General features: G+C 39.2%; 1 protein-coding gene and 1 long non-coding RNA gene across 2 annotated transcripts in view; one reads left to right on the top strand and one right to left on the bottom strand.

The window, feature by feature from the left end:
• LOC140733526 (peptidyl-prolyl cis-trans isomerase FKBP1B-like) overlaps positions 1-2,931 on the top strand; it is a 36,192-nt gene extending 33,261 nt beyond the window's left edge. The window contains exon 5 of the mRNA XM_073056973.1: positions 2,445-2,931. The gene's annotated coding sequence lies outside the window, so the exon portion shown is untranslated. The remainder of the gene's footprint in view (positions 1-2,444) is intronic.
• Positions 2,932-3,052: 121 nt separating this feature from the next.
• LOC140733531 (uncharacterized) lies at positions 3,053-13,553 on the bottom strand. Its single transcript, XR_012100306.1, has 3 exons — positions 13,480-13,553; positions 8,912-9,060; positions 3,053-3,374 (listed from the first exon to the last, which is right to left on the bottom strand). It is a non-coding gene; the product is annotated as an uncharacterized lncRNA (long non-coding RNA).
• Between the last annotated feature and the right edge of the window lie 324 nt (positions 13,554-13,877).

Below are 13,877 nucleotides of genomic sequence, written 5' to 3'. Positions count from 1 at the left end.
TGAAGCTTTAAAGGACACTTGTCAGGCTGCACTTGGAGTATTGTCAACAGTTTTGGGCCCCTTATCTCAGGAAGGATGTATTGTCATTGGAGAAAGTCCAGAGGAGGTTAACGATGACGATTCCGGGAACGAAGGGGTTAACATATGAGCATTTGGCAGGTTTAGACCTGTACTCACTGGAATTTAGAAGAATGCTTGGGGATCTCATTGAAACCTATCAAACGTTGAAAGGACCAAATAAGGTGGGTCTGGAGAGGATGTTTCCTCTGGTGGGGGTATCCAGAACTAGAGGACACAGTCTCAATATTGAGGGGTGACCTTTTAGGACAGCAGTAATCAAGGTTTTTTTTTAGCCAAAGAGTGGTGAATCTGTGGAATGCTTTGCCATGGGCTTCAGTGGATGCCAAGTCCATGGGTATACTCAAAACCGATGTTGATAAATTCTTGATTATTCGGGGCATCAAGGGGTATGGTAAGAGGGCAATTGTATGGGGTTGACTGGGATCTGGGATCAGCCATGATGAAATAGTGGAATGGGCTCAATGGCCTAATTCTGCTCCTATGTCTTATGGCCTTTTGTATTTGTTGGAAAAAGTATGTGAATCTCTGGGGTAATGCCTTCTACAAAAGCTATTCGCAGTCTCATGTTCCAATCAATGAGATGAGATTGGAGGTATGTGTTGTTGTGGAAGTGCCCTTCCTATAAAAAAAATCTGCCAGATTACTGACAGAGCCTGTTTTACTCAAGAAAGATCTGATTATGTGCACCATGCCTCAATCAAAACAACTTTCAGAGGACCTTAGAAGTAGAATTGTAAAGATGCCTGAAGCTAGAAAAGGCTACAAAAGCATTTCTAACGACCTGAGTGTTCATCAGTCCATAGTAAGATAAATTGTCTACAAATGGAGGAATCTCCGTACTGTTGGATGCTCCCTAGGAGGGGGCATCCTGCAAAGATCACACCAAGAGTACGTGTGCGATGCTGAAGGAGGTGAAAAAGAACCCAAGGGTAACAGCAAAAGACCTGCAAAAATCTCTAGAACTTGGTGAAGTCTGTTTATGTGTCCACTACATAAAAACAAACACTGAACACAAAATGACACCACGGAGGAAACCGCCGTTCTCCAAAAAAAAAAATTGCTGCATGTCTCAAGTTTGCACAGAATGATTTAAAAAGAAAATTTGTGTTTTGGAATGGTAAAGTCAGCATCCAGACCTTAATCCTATTGAATTACTGTAGAAGGACAAAGCAAACAGTTCATTTAAGGGAGCCCACCAATATCCCGTAGTTGACCTGACGAAGGGTCTCGGCCCGAAACGTCGACAATGCTTCTTCCTATAGATGCTGCCTGGCCTGCTGTGTTCCACCAGCATTTTGTGTGTGTTGTTTGAATTTCCAGCATCTGCAGATTTCCTTGTGTTTGCTCCCATAGTTGAAGCAGTTTTGTATGGAGAAATGGCCTAAAATTCCTCCAATGTGCACGACTGATCAGTTACCGGAAATATTTGGTTGCAGTAACTGCTGTACAACGGGCTCATACCAATTACTGAAAGCAAAGGTTCACATACATTTTCCAATAAATATGTGCAATATTGGATAATTTTTCTCACTAAATAAATGAACAAGTATAATGTATTTTGTGTTTGTTATTGGGTTCTCTTTATCTAGGTTTAGGACTTGCATGATGATTTGATCATATTTTAGCTCACATTATGTAGAAATAAAAAATTCTACAGGGTTCACAAATGTTCTAGCACCACTGTTCACCACTAAATGCACAGCTGCTCTCCATTCTAATTACAAAAATGTTATTTTTGGCACATTTGTAATGGTACATGTCAACTAGTATGGTAATAGTACATTAAAACAAATTGGTACTTGTTGACCAATATGAATAGTATTCTTTCATATTAGTTTCCTCATATATTTATTCTTTTAACCATAGTGAGCATATTTGGTGAACCCAAAAATGTACATGTGGACCTCAAAACTAAAAGGGATGTTAAAATTCATCTGCGGTTCATCTGGTATTCCACTTGAGTATATTCTTTCCTTGGTGTGCTTTTCATTGTGCATCATTGCAAAATTAAACTGATTACTATTCCGCTTTCCTTATACAATCAAGTGACTGTGGGCTTTATTAAAGAACAGTCAGCATATTCCAAGAAAACTTTTTAAGAGTTGCAGGTTTTGAAAAATGGGTATATGGTTACATTTTCACCAGTACAGGCACAAGACATAAGATATGGCCTCCTCCATCCACCTGCATGATTGATCAATACCTATAACATTGTTAAAAGTTATAAAATTGTTTCCTGATTGGAGTAAAAAATATTGCTATTATGATGGTAGATTACTTGTAACTACATTTATATACTTATAACTATATAAGTAAAGATTGACTTGAATTTAAATAGTAACTTTATTTTTCTCTTTTTGAAGGGATGACATGGGGATTCTGGGTTTCAGTACTGTGGAATAGATCTTCGGCGGCTCAAGAAGCCAGTTAGAAGAATTTTATGATATTGATTAAAAAGATCCCATCCTATCAACCTACTTACATCCCGTTTGTTTTCCTCTCGATATTTGGAATTGTTAGTTTTGACTGCCAGTGTTGTTCATTTGTAGATCCTGTGTTTATGAGATTATTCTTTCAATTTTTATTGATTTCTGTAATGTTTAATTGCATGAAATATAAGATAACTTTGAATAATTCCAAATTATTTTACAAACTTGACTGGGGTCTAACCTAATTTTTGAATAGCAAAGACCTTAAAAACGGGCCTGCTAAGATTTTATGGAACTAAAGTAAATGGGCATTCATAAGAAACTACAGGACCTGTATTACCAGTCTTACTCTGAAGCAAGAACTTGTGTAAAACTTAATTGCTTGTTTAAATAAAAAAAAGTGATGTTCACCTTTAAAAAATATAGTCCAGGTAAATGAATTGTGTGGTTTTTTTGGGGGGAAATCATTATCGTTAATGTTTGTGATCATAAATTTTGATAAAACCCCTTGAGCTATAAGCTTAGAAATGAAACATGCCAGCACATATAGAGCAAAACAAAAATGTCATATTGCAATGAGATCTTACAAAATATTTGTAAGGTTAAGTAATCGTATGTGTTTATAAGAACTTGGCCATTTTAAATGAGAGGGACAGACATTATTGTTTATTATAACAACAGAAATGCTGGACACAGTCAACAAGAAAGGCATGTTCTTTTTCTGCTTATTTCAGATTTCCAACATACAATTTTCCAGCATTTAATTTTCATAATCGTGCTTCTGTTGAAATCAGTTTTCTCTGTTCTCAATTAGACTGTTGAATGGAAAGCCAAGTGATAATGACATTTCATGCAATGCAGAATCTGAAAATGCAGAAAATGACTTGCATCAACAAATGCTCTGATGTAATCTGCTTAAACATACTTCCAGACACCATAGTAATACCTAGCTTCAACCTTCCTGACCTAAGGAACTAGCATGGAAACAAAACGAAGCGGAAAAGATTGCAAGAACTATAAATTTTAAATGTTTTTTTAAAAAGCTACAAACACTCAGCAGGCCAGGGAGCATCCATGAAGAGAGAATGCGATTTACCATTTCAGATCAACATCTTTCCTCAGGACTGCAAAAGCTAGAGATAAAACAACTTGGAACTTGCAGTGAAAGGTGGGAAGGAGAACAAAAAATGATGGGATGCAAAATGCCATCACACTTTTTGTTATTTAGTTTCTTTTCCCCTTCACTGTGCCATAGATCTAGTTTGTTCTTTGCTGCTGAGAGTTTCCTGAAATTTAATTTTGAATTTACGGCATCTACAATATTTTGCTTGTGTACTAATTTCAACCAGTTTGCAACAGACTTTGAAATATATAATAATAAAACTTCATTTTTAAATCATTATGCATTAATCATTTGGGATGGTACAGTGTAATCAAATGTGTCTTTTAAAAGTGGGGGGGCGGGAGTTTCAATTACTGCTTTTGGATGTTAAGAAACAAAACTTGAAGGGAATCCCAGTTAAGAATTTCCTTTTTTTTTAACCAATTTATCAACTACCTGAGGGCATAAAAATCAGACTTATTGCCACTAACATTAGTCATGAAATTTGTTTTGTGGCAGCAGTACTGAGCAGGCAAGGCAAATTATAAAGTACAATAAATTAGTAGTGCAAAAGTAGAATAGCAAGGTCATGCTCATAGGTTTATGGACCATTCTGAAAACTGATGACGGAGGGGAAGAAGCTGTTCTTAGTGTTTAGTGATGGTCTTCAGGCTCCTGCACCTCCTTACTGATGGTAATAATGAGCATGTCCTGGTGAGGGTGCTTAATTATGGATGGCCACTTTCTTGAGGCACTGCCTTTACAAGATGTCCAAAATGGTGAGGAGGCTTGTGCCTGTGATGGAACTGGATGAGTCTACCACCCTCTGATGCCTCTTATGGTCCATTGGTGTCTCCATACCAGATGGTGATGCTACCAGCCAGAATGCTCTCCACTGGCCAAATGCAGAATCACACCTTCAACTATTAAATGCTTTTGACATATGCTTTTGGATGTAGACAAATAGAGTAACCTAGCTCCACATTCAAGATTCTGTAAGTTGCAGATTAAAGTTTGTATCGCCCATCAGGAAACTAATTATTCTTATGGGAATATGTTTGAATACTATATGAAAATTATTATGTCTGTGTGTGATAGCTACAAAGGAACTGCACGATGTGCTGCTGCCTGAGTTGATGGAGGCTTACAGACAAATAGCAAGTGGCCATCATGATCGCTTTTCTTGTGATTGCAAGTTCCCTTTGGACATTGTTAATCTGGTATGCATATGCTGCAAACTTGATTTGCAGATTTTTTGGATGTGAGCAAGGGCAGATGGAGGGGGCCTAGTCCTTAGTCGTAGCAAGGACTAGGCCTGAAGCCACAGTGCTTGGAGCCACTCAGAGTGAGGGGACAAAACTGCTGTGCTTCACCGGGCGGGGGGGGGGGGGGGGGGGTGTCCAGAATGTAGTCGCAACTGTCCTTCCAGATTTTCGCTCTGTTGTAGTCGACTGCAGATTTTTTAGCAGCACTCAATAGACTTGGGCCTCAAGCTGCGGAGTCACTTGCTATTCAGCCACAGGAGGATGGGTGCCCGAGCCATCATGCTCTACTGAAGGTAGTGAAGCACTGTTGTGCTGACTGAAGATTTATAATGGACTGAGGGATCTGAACTATACACATACATATTTGTCTGGTTGTGTTTTTACTAATCTATATATGCTTGTAAAAGTGGGGACTGGGCCTCAAAGCCGTGGATTTGCCTAGTGCTAATCCAGTGTCTGGGTGAAGACTGGACCTCCAAGGTACAGTGTCACTTAGCGAGTGTCGGGGGCCAGTCAACAGATGATATCGGTGGTCTGGGGGTGTCTTGAGTGAGTGAGCGAGCGTGCGTGCATGCGTGCATACAGTTGAAGTCAGAAGTTTACATACACCTTAGCCAAATACATTTAAACTCAGTTTTTCACAATTCCTGACCCAAATTAAACAATTTAAAGGCAATTCTACCAAATACTAACAAAGTGTATGTAAACTTCTGACCCACCGGAAAAGTGATGAAAGAAATAAAAGCTGAAATAATTCATTCACTCTACTATTATGCTGACATTTCACATTCTTAAAGTAGTGATCCTAACTGACCTAAGACAGGGAAGGTTTTCTAGGATTAAATGTCAGGAATTGTGAAAAACTGAGTTCAAATGTATTTGTCTAAGCTGTATGTAAACTTATAACTTCAACGGTATATGTGTGTGCGGTGTATTTTTACTGATATCCTATATGGGTTTGTTGACTTGTATGCATCAAGCTGCAGCATAGTGGGGTGGGATGGGTGGTTCAGGTGGGCATTGGGACTCTTATTACATGATTGTGGCCTTGTGTGTGCTTACTGTGTGTGACTGTAGGTAAAATGTCTTTTCACCTCAAGCCATAGTAACGGTGTCTCCTTTGGCTGTATTCATGTATGGTTAAATGACAATTAAACTTGAATTTGTAGAATATACGGTGTAGAGGAAACTTTAAAGCTAATTACAAGCTGAGAATGGAGTCTGTGTGATTTTTGTTAAGTTAAAATGAAAACCTGTATGGATTCCATTTGATTATGTAAATTCTCTGTTATCTCTCTTACCCGGACTTTTCTGTTTTCCCCAATACATTAACTTCACGGAATCTCAATAGCAGGGCACCAGATGTAAGCAGTCAGTATTGTTGGTAGAATTATTACAGTTTAAAAACTCATTTGGTACTGGAATGAAGGTGGTAATTGCATTGGATTTTGCACTGTGAATGCTGAAGGTTATGACATAATAGCAGAGGAGCAGAGACAGCAACTTCTGGATTTTAACTGAATATCTACTGATGCTAAAAGGTGTCACAATGACTTGGAAATAAATTCAGGTCTTTACTGTCTCAAAGTTAGTGTTACTTCATATCCCAGATATTTTCTCCAGTTCATAGTTGGTTCATACAGAGAATGTGATAATTTGGCTTTAGGTTTAGGTTTGGGCACCCCTGCAGTTTTCTAAAATATCATCAACCAAGTATGTTGTAATGTTCTTTCCAGAAATATTAATACCCAGTTGCCCAATCTTCATGTTGTCTGAAGAGTCATGTAACAAGAGCTTTTAGTCATAAGTCTGATTAAGTATCTGCATTAGAAGATGGGAGAAAAGGAAGATTATTCGATTTCTGCTTCCCAACTAAAAGCAACAGCAGTGTTTCAGTCAGAAATCAGAAACCTTTTGGCCGTTCATTCTTTTGCAAATGGATTTGCTGAATATTAGGCATACTTGAAGGTGTTACTGAGTAGAGCAATATCATGTTACACGTATTGGATGATACAGCAATTGTGCATCGGTGAGGGTCAAAACATAATAAATCAGGAACCAGAATCCCAGGCATGCTTGTTTTTCTAGTTGTTGTCACTTTTCTCTCAAAAGTTACAAGAATCAGATGTGAAGAATCATGACCACTTCCTGTTGTCTTTACATATCAATTAAGTAAAAGCACGCAGGGGAGATGGCTTTAACTGGTGTATTCACATTGCAGCAAGAGAGAGATCAATGCACATGCACAGACAATAGTCCGTGCGTAGAGCTAAGGGGCGTCATTGCTCTAAAAGAAATAAATCGATACATTACACTTCCTCCCCCTTGAGATTAATGTAACAAAATTGTATATGTACAAAACATTCAATTTGCCTTTTACAAATCATATTCAAATAAAAAATGAGAAAATATGCAGATGCTGGAAATCCGAGTGTAATGCCTTGGGAAAGATTTCAGTGAATGTTATGGTCTTTCTGTAGAAGCAGTACTTGGGTTATGGTTAGAGATAATGGATGCTTTGGAATCTGTGCCATCTAATCAGGGGAGAGGGCTTTTTTATTTGAGCTGGGGCCTTTGGTGGGAGATAGAGAGAGAAAACACTGGAGAGAACCAATCATAGGATTCGACCCAGTAGGAAACCGTGATTTGATGGAGCAATGTGCGGAGGTATATTGAGGATCAGTGAATATGACTTTTGGAAGAGTTGAGCTCCAACTTGTGCATATTTGACAGTTTAATCATAATGGTCCCTCTTTGTTTTTCTCTTTCTTTACTAACCCTTTAGTTAATATTCATAAACATAATTCCTTTAATCATATTCACTGTGCTTCATAGAGCACCTCTGCTCCATCCATAAAAAGCAGAACTTCCTGGTGGGTAACCACTTTGATTCTGACTCCCATTCCTGTTGCAACATGCCAGTCCATGGCCTCCTCTTGTGCCAAGACGAGGCCACCTTCTAAATGGAGGAGCAACATTTTATATTCCTTCTGGGTAGCCTCAAACCTGATAGTATGAATATTGATTTTTCCTTCCAGAAATTCTGTTCCCTCTCCCACCCCTCTGGTCGCCTCACTATAGGAAGGACGTGGAAACCATAGAAAGGGTGCAGAGGAGATTTACAAGGATGTTGCCTGGATTGGGGAACATGCCTTATGAGAATAGGTTGAGTAAATTCGGTCTTTTCTCCTTGGACCAACGGAAGATGATAGGTGACCTTATAGAGGTGTATAATATGATGAGAGGCATTGATCATGTGGATAGTCAGAGGTTTTTCCCCAGGGCTGAAATGGCTGCCACAAGAGGGTACAGGTTTAAGGTGTTTGGGTGTAGGTACAGAGGAGATGTCAGGTGTAAGTTTTTTACTCAGAGAGTGGTGAGTGCATGGAATGGGCTGCCAGTGGCGATGATGGAGGTGGAAACGATAGGGTCTTTCCAGAGACTCCTGGATGGCTACATGGAGCTTAGAAAAATAGAGGGCTATGGGTAAAGCCAAGGTAGTTCTAAGGTAGGGACATGTTTGGCACAGCTTTGTGGACCAAAGGGTCTGTATTGTGCTGTAGGTTTTCTATGTTTCCTTTATTCCCCACTCTAGCCTTTTACCTCTTCTTTCCTGCCTATCACTTCCCCCTAGGTCCCTTCCTCCTTCCCCTTCTCCAGCATCCACTTTCCTCTCCTATCAGGTTCCTTCTTCTCCAGCCCTTTGCCTTTCCCACCCTCATAACTTCATCTATCACCTAACAACTAGCCTCCTTCCCCTCTCCCTATCTTTTTATTTTAGCGTCTTCCCCCTTACTTACCAGTCCTGAATAAGGGTATAGGCCCAAAATGTTAACTGTTTATTCATTTCTATCAATGCTGCCTAACCTGCTGTGTTCCACCAGCATTTTGAATGTGCTACTTTGGATTTCTAGCTTCTAATGTGCTTTTTATACAGTTGTGCTACAGTTTATGTATAACAAACAGACCCCAATGAAGCCCATTCACATGCTCAAAACTTCCAATAACATTGCTGTCTCCAAACTTTACCTCACCATTGACTAGGTAAACAGCAGTGAGGGCGACTTGCTTTCCATCTGTCCAGGCAATCCCATGAATTGGATGAACAGCTTGATGCAATACATTAATTCCAGTTCGCAGCAATTTTGCTTTTCTGAGCTCCATGCTGACCACCTTCAGAATTCTGGAGGTTATAAGACAGCAAATGAAAATCACTACTAACCAGTGTTTTTCTTCAATGAATCTTACTCTCCAAGGTCTTAGCACAGCATATATATGATAAAATCAAAGGAGATTAATTTGCTAATGTCTGCATAACAGCAGATAAATGTTTATCTTACTGTGGTGAAAGTTAGAAAGGTGTAACCTTCACTAAGCAGCAGTCTGTTGCTTACCTAAGACTTGTTCAATACAGCTATCCTAAAAAGGAAAGCTGCTGGATCACATTGAATCCAGAATGAGTGAATCCAGAATGAGACTTGAACTCAATAGAAATTCAGGCACTATTCTTTTCCCCAAGTTAAAAATAATGGATATTTTAAATTCTCACAAATAATTACCATGTAAATCAATCAAATACAAAATAATGGAAAGGCTCGGTCTTTCTGCTGCAATAAATATAACAGGAAATGTATTTTTCAGCTGCTTTTTGAAGAGCAAAAGGAAACAAACAGAAAAGCCAACTTTGTTAAATTTTATATAAGCTCTTCTATGATACAACTTCTTACAATGAAAATCCTGGATGAAAATTTACGATAATGTATTTTTAATCCCACGTTTATCAATAACTGACAGTGGTGATAGTTTTTCTTGCTCACAGTGGTAGAAGTCATATGTAGATATAAAGCAGGTCTCGAATTAGATAAAACCAAATTATCCCAAGAATGAAATGATACTGAAACTAGCTCATAGATGTTAGCAATAAAACTAAAAGAGGGCAAAATGGTGAAAACATAATTACAATTGAGCAGTGTAAAGGATGCTCACTAATGACAAAGTATAAAGTTTTAATGTACTACCAGAAATGATATGGTTTATATTTAAATCATATGTAGGTGCTATACCACTATATAACTTCTATAAATCTCAAGTATTCTTTTATGCTTTAAGCATCAGTTGCAACACAAATTGTTAAAGTCTAATACATATTGCTCTGTGATTAGATCTCTCCTTTCTTTCTCAATGCCAGAATATTTTAAAAATGTATCTTTCAAAACTGTTCATCTTTTGTAGTCTCCGATCCAGAACCAAGTTCACTCCAATAACAACTGTTGAGCGGCAATGCACAGCTGATGCACGTAGGCAATTGTACGAAGGCTAAGCTTTAAAACATCATCCATTGATTCACTGAAGCATGTGAGAAAAAGGATCCTTATGCTAACATTCACAAAAGAATGTATACATGACTGTATACATCACCCTTCAATAACTAATGTCCAAACAGGAGCCTGAACTAAATGGATTACTTCCCATATCTCTAAAGCCACTTTGTAACAAAAGCTGATAGAGATGAGGAAGGAGCAGTGTATTCAGTGCATCACCACAGCCTTTGGCTGTCCAAGGAAAAGAGTGTTTGAAGGTAAAAGTTTACAGCATACCAGGCAGCAGTGATCCTGCTCTCCCGCACACATCTGTAACTATCTATACTGTAGTAGGGATATTAAAGCACATTGATGCTGGCTCTGTAAAATCCTCCATATCCACTGCCAAATAAGTGAAACAATCTAGCAGCCTCTCCCAAATCAACAACCTTAGTGCCAAGACCCTAATTATACTCAGGTGGATAAAAATCACAAACTTTTCCAGTTGCCACCAACTGGGAAATGGCTGTGGCAATAAATTTTACAGATTCACCACTCATTGGCAAAAGAAATTCGTCCTCATCTCCGTTCTGAAAGGATGCCCCCTATTCTGAGGCTGTGTCCTCTGGTCTTACACTTTCCCACCATAGGAAACATACTCTCCACATCCACTCTATTGAGGCCTTTCAACATTCGATAGGTTTCAATGAGGTCACCCGTCTTCTGAATTCCATTGAGTACAGGCCCAGTGCTATCAAACTCTCTTCATATGACAAGCCTTTCGATCCCAGAATCATTTTCATGAACCTCCTTTGAACCCCCTCCAATGTCAGCACATCCTTTATAAGGGGCCCAAAACTGCTCACAATACTCCAAGTGAGGCCTCGCCAGTGCTATATAGGGCCTCTCAGCATTATATTCTAGTTTTCTTGAAATGAATGCTAACATCACACAAATGCCTTCCTCACCACTGACCATACACTTCCTGACAGTGTATTCCATCAGCCACTTTGCCTATTTCCCTAATCTAAGTTGTTCAGTAGCCTCTCTACTTCCTCAAAACTACCTGCCCCCCCATCTAACTTTGTATGATCAGCAAATTTTGCAACACAGCCATCAATTTCACTCATCCAAGTCATTGACATATAACGTAAAAAGGAGTGGTCCCAACACAGACCCCTGTGGAGTACCACTAGTCACCGGCAGCCAACCAGAAAAGGCTCCCTTTATTCACACACTTTTGCCTCCTGCGAATCAGCTACTGCTTTATCCATGCTTGATTTTCCCTTGTGGAATCTAATCTGACTCAGGCCTATTTTATCATGTGCTACCAAGTATCCCAAAACCACAATGTTAATAATCAACTCCAACATCTTCCCAGCCACTGAGGTCAGATTAGCTGTGCCATAATTTCCTTTCTTCTGCAACATCACACACTTCTGCTCCCATGACACTCTCAAACTTCCAGCTTACTGCTAGTGTCTTCCACAGTGAAGACATATGCAAAATACTTATTCGGTTTGTCTGCCATTTCCCTGTCTTCCATTACTACCTCCGGCATCATTTTCCAGTGGTCCAATATCCATTCTCGCCTTTTATACTTTATATACTGGTTGAAGTGCTTGAAATATTTTACTGCATTGATAATATTATGCAGATACATGTTTGTCAAATAAGCAACAGATTAAATAAAAAGCTGTTGCAATCATTGTTTATTCCAATAATTAATACCGTTGGACAAGTTTAAGTGAAGTTAATTCACTAAGACAATCACAGTTCCAATCTTTGAGATGCCTGGTCTAAAAAAAAATCAGTGGCTCTAACCCAGTATACTTTATAAACTGAGAGCCTATAGATTTTTAATTGCTTCAATAATTCCAAAATTAAGGTATTACTTTTCCTTTCAGGAACTACAAGCTAGGAATTTGTACTCACAGTTCTTCACACAGTTGTGAGATTAGTTACCAGATCATTTTAATGTGCTCATTCACAAGATTGAATGTCATCAGTAATCAGCAGCATTTACAGGTCATTGCTAAAAGTCTGCTGAACTAAACCGTATGCTGGACAATTTTAACCAGCATTTACAAGCCTTAAGTCACATAATGGCCAGATTTCCTTGCCTGAATGGTATTAGTGAACTAGATGGGTTTTTACAACAATCCAGTTCAGTCATTTCAAACAGTCACCATTATGGACATTAGATATTTAAATCAGTAATTATTTAGTTACTTCAATTTTAATTCTCCTATTGTTAATTAATGTGAGGGTTCAAAATCCAATGTCTCTAAAGGTCTAGTAATTTAACTGCTCTGCTACATTACAGTATTTAAGTGATAAACTTAGATCAGGACATGGGATCACTTACATGACCCAGAGGAATTACAGAATCATTATTTAATGTTTAGTTCAGATAGTACACCACTCCCTCAATGCTGCACCCACAGGACCATAAGGTGTAAGTAGATCATTGAAAAAGACCTTGGCAAATCTGATTCATTCACCACTTTCTCCTCCTTTCCCCAATATTCTTATAATTACAAATCTATCTTACATTTACATGTACACAACGATTTTACTCCCACAATTCCCTGTGGCAAGGAGTTCCAAAGAAATCCTTACTTACATCAGTACTAAATGGGCACCCCCTCATTCTGAGACTATGCCCTGTTTTTGGACTTCCTTGTGAAAAGAAACATCCTGTCAGTATTTTACCAATCTAACTTCCTAACAATCTTAACTTTGAGTCAATCCCTCCCCTCCCCCATATCTAGAATCATCCAAATGAACCTTAAAAACAAGAAAAGCTGTTTACTGCAGTCTCTCGTGCCTCATACAATTGCAGTAGGGATGCCTTTCTTTTACACTGCAACCCTTTTAAGTTAATACCAATCTCCCAATGCCCCCTTTGCTGCACTTGTCCAAGCTGTCACTATTTTGTATACAAAACGCCCCAAATTGTTTTACGCTGCAGATGTTTGCAATTTTCTCTATCTTCTTCCGCCTCCCAAAATAATCAACCTAGCATTTTCTTAACTTGAATCCATGAATGAACCAGACTTTCAGTAGTAGAAGAAAGAAATGTGGATTGGGGAACTGTTACAGTGTTGGATGTGAGTAGTCTTGAGCTTCTTAAGCATTTCTTCCCTTCCACAATCACTGAACGGAAGCTGAACGTTTGGGAAAGGGATGGGGGAATAAAGGCGCCTTCGCCTTTGACACGGCTTCACTACTCCCGGGCAATGGCCGGGATTTGAATCTGACCCGTCCACCACTAAAGAATCCGGGCAGCCCTGACTCACCCTTCGCCCTCTCACTTTTTTTGTCGGATTCCCCTCAAGAAAAGCAGCCTAATGCCTCGACGGAAACATCGTCATGGCAACCGCTGCACTTCCGGTCAAGCGGAGCTGGAACTGGCGGGTGGCGACAGAATTCCTGAGAACCTTCCCCTGGACTGGAGTCGTCGGCCGTCAGGAAATATGAATGCGGTTAACTGTGGAAATAGCAACGGGAGCAACTTAACACATCCTTGCTGCTAAAATGGCAGGAGAACATACACATTGCCACCACTTTCCCAATAAATCAACCTGCGTTGTTTTGGTCATATTTTCTATTTCCTTGTTTGATGGAGGTCTGAGCGTTTTAAATTTTTTAAAAATGACCCAAAAATCAGCCAATCCAAAACTACCCGGGATCATAC

Source organism: Hemitrygon akajei, chromosome 9 (genome assembly GCF_048418815.1).
Source record: "Hemitrygon akajei chromosome 9, sHemAka1.3, whole genome shotgun sequence".
NCBI lineage: Eukaryota > Metazoa > Chordata > Chondrichthyes > Myliobatiformes > Dasyatidae > Hemitrygon > Hemitrygon akajei.
This window is presented reverse-complemented; position numbering and strand designations above follow the sequence as displayed.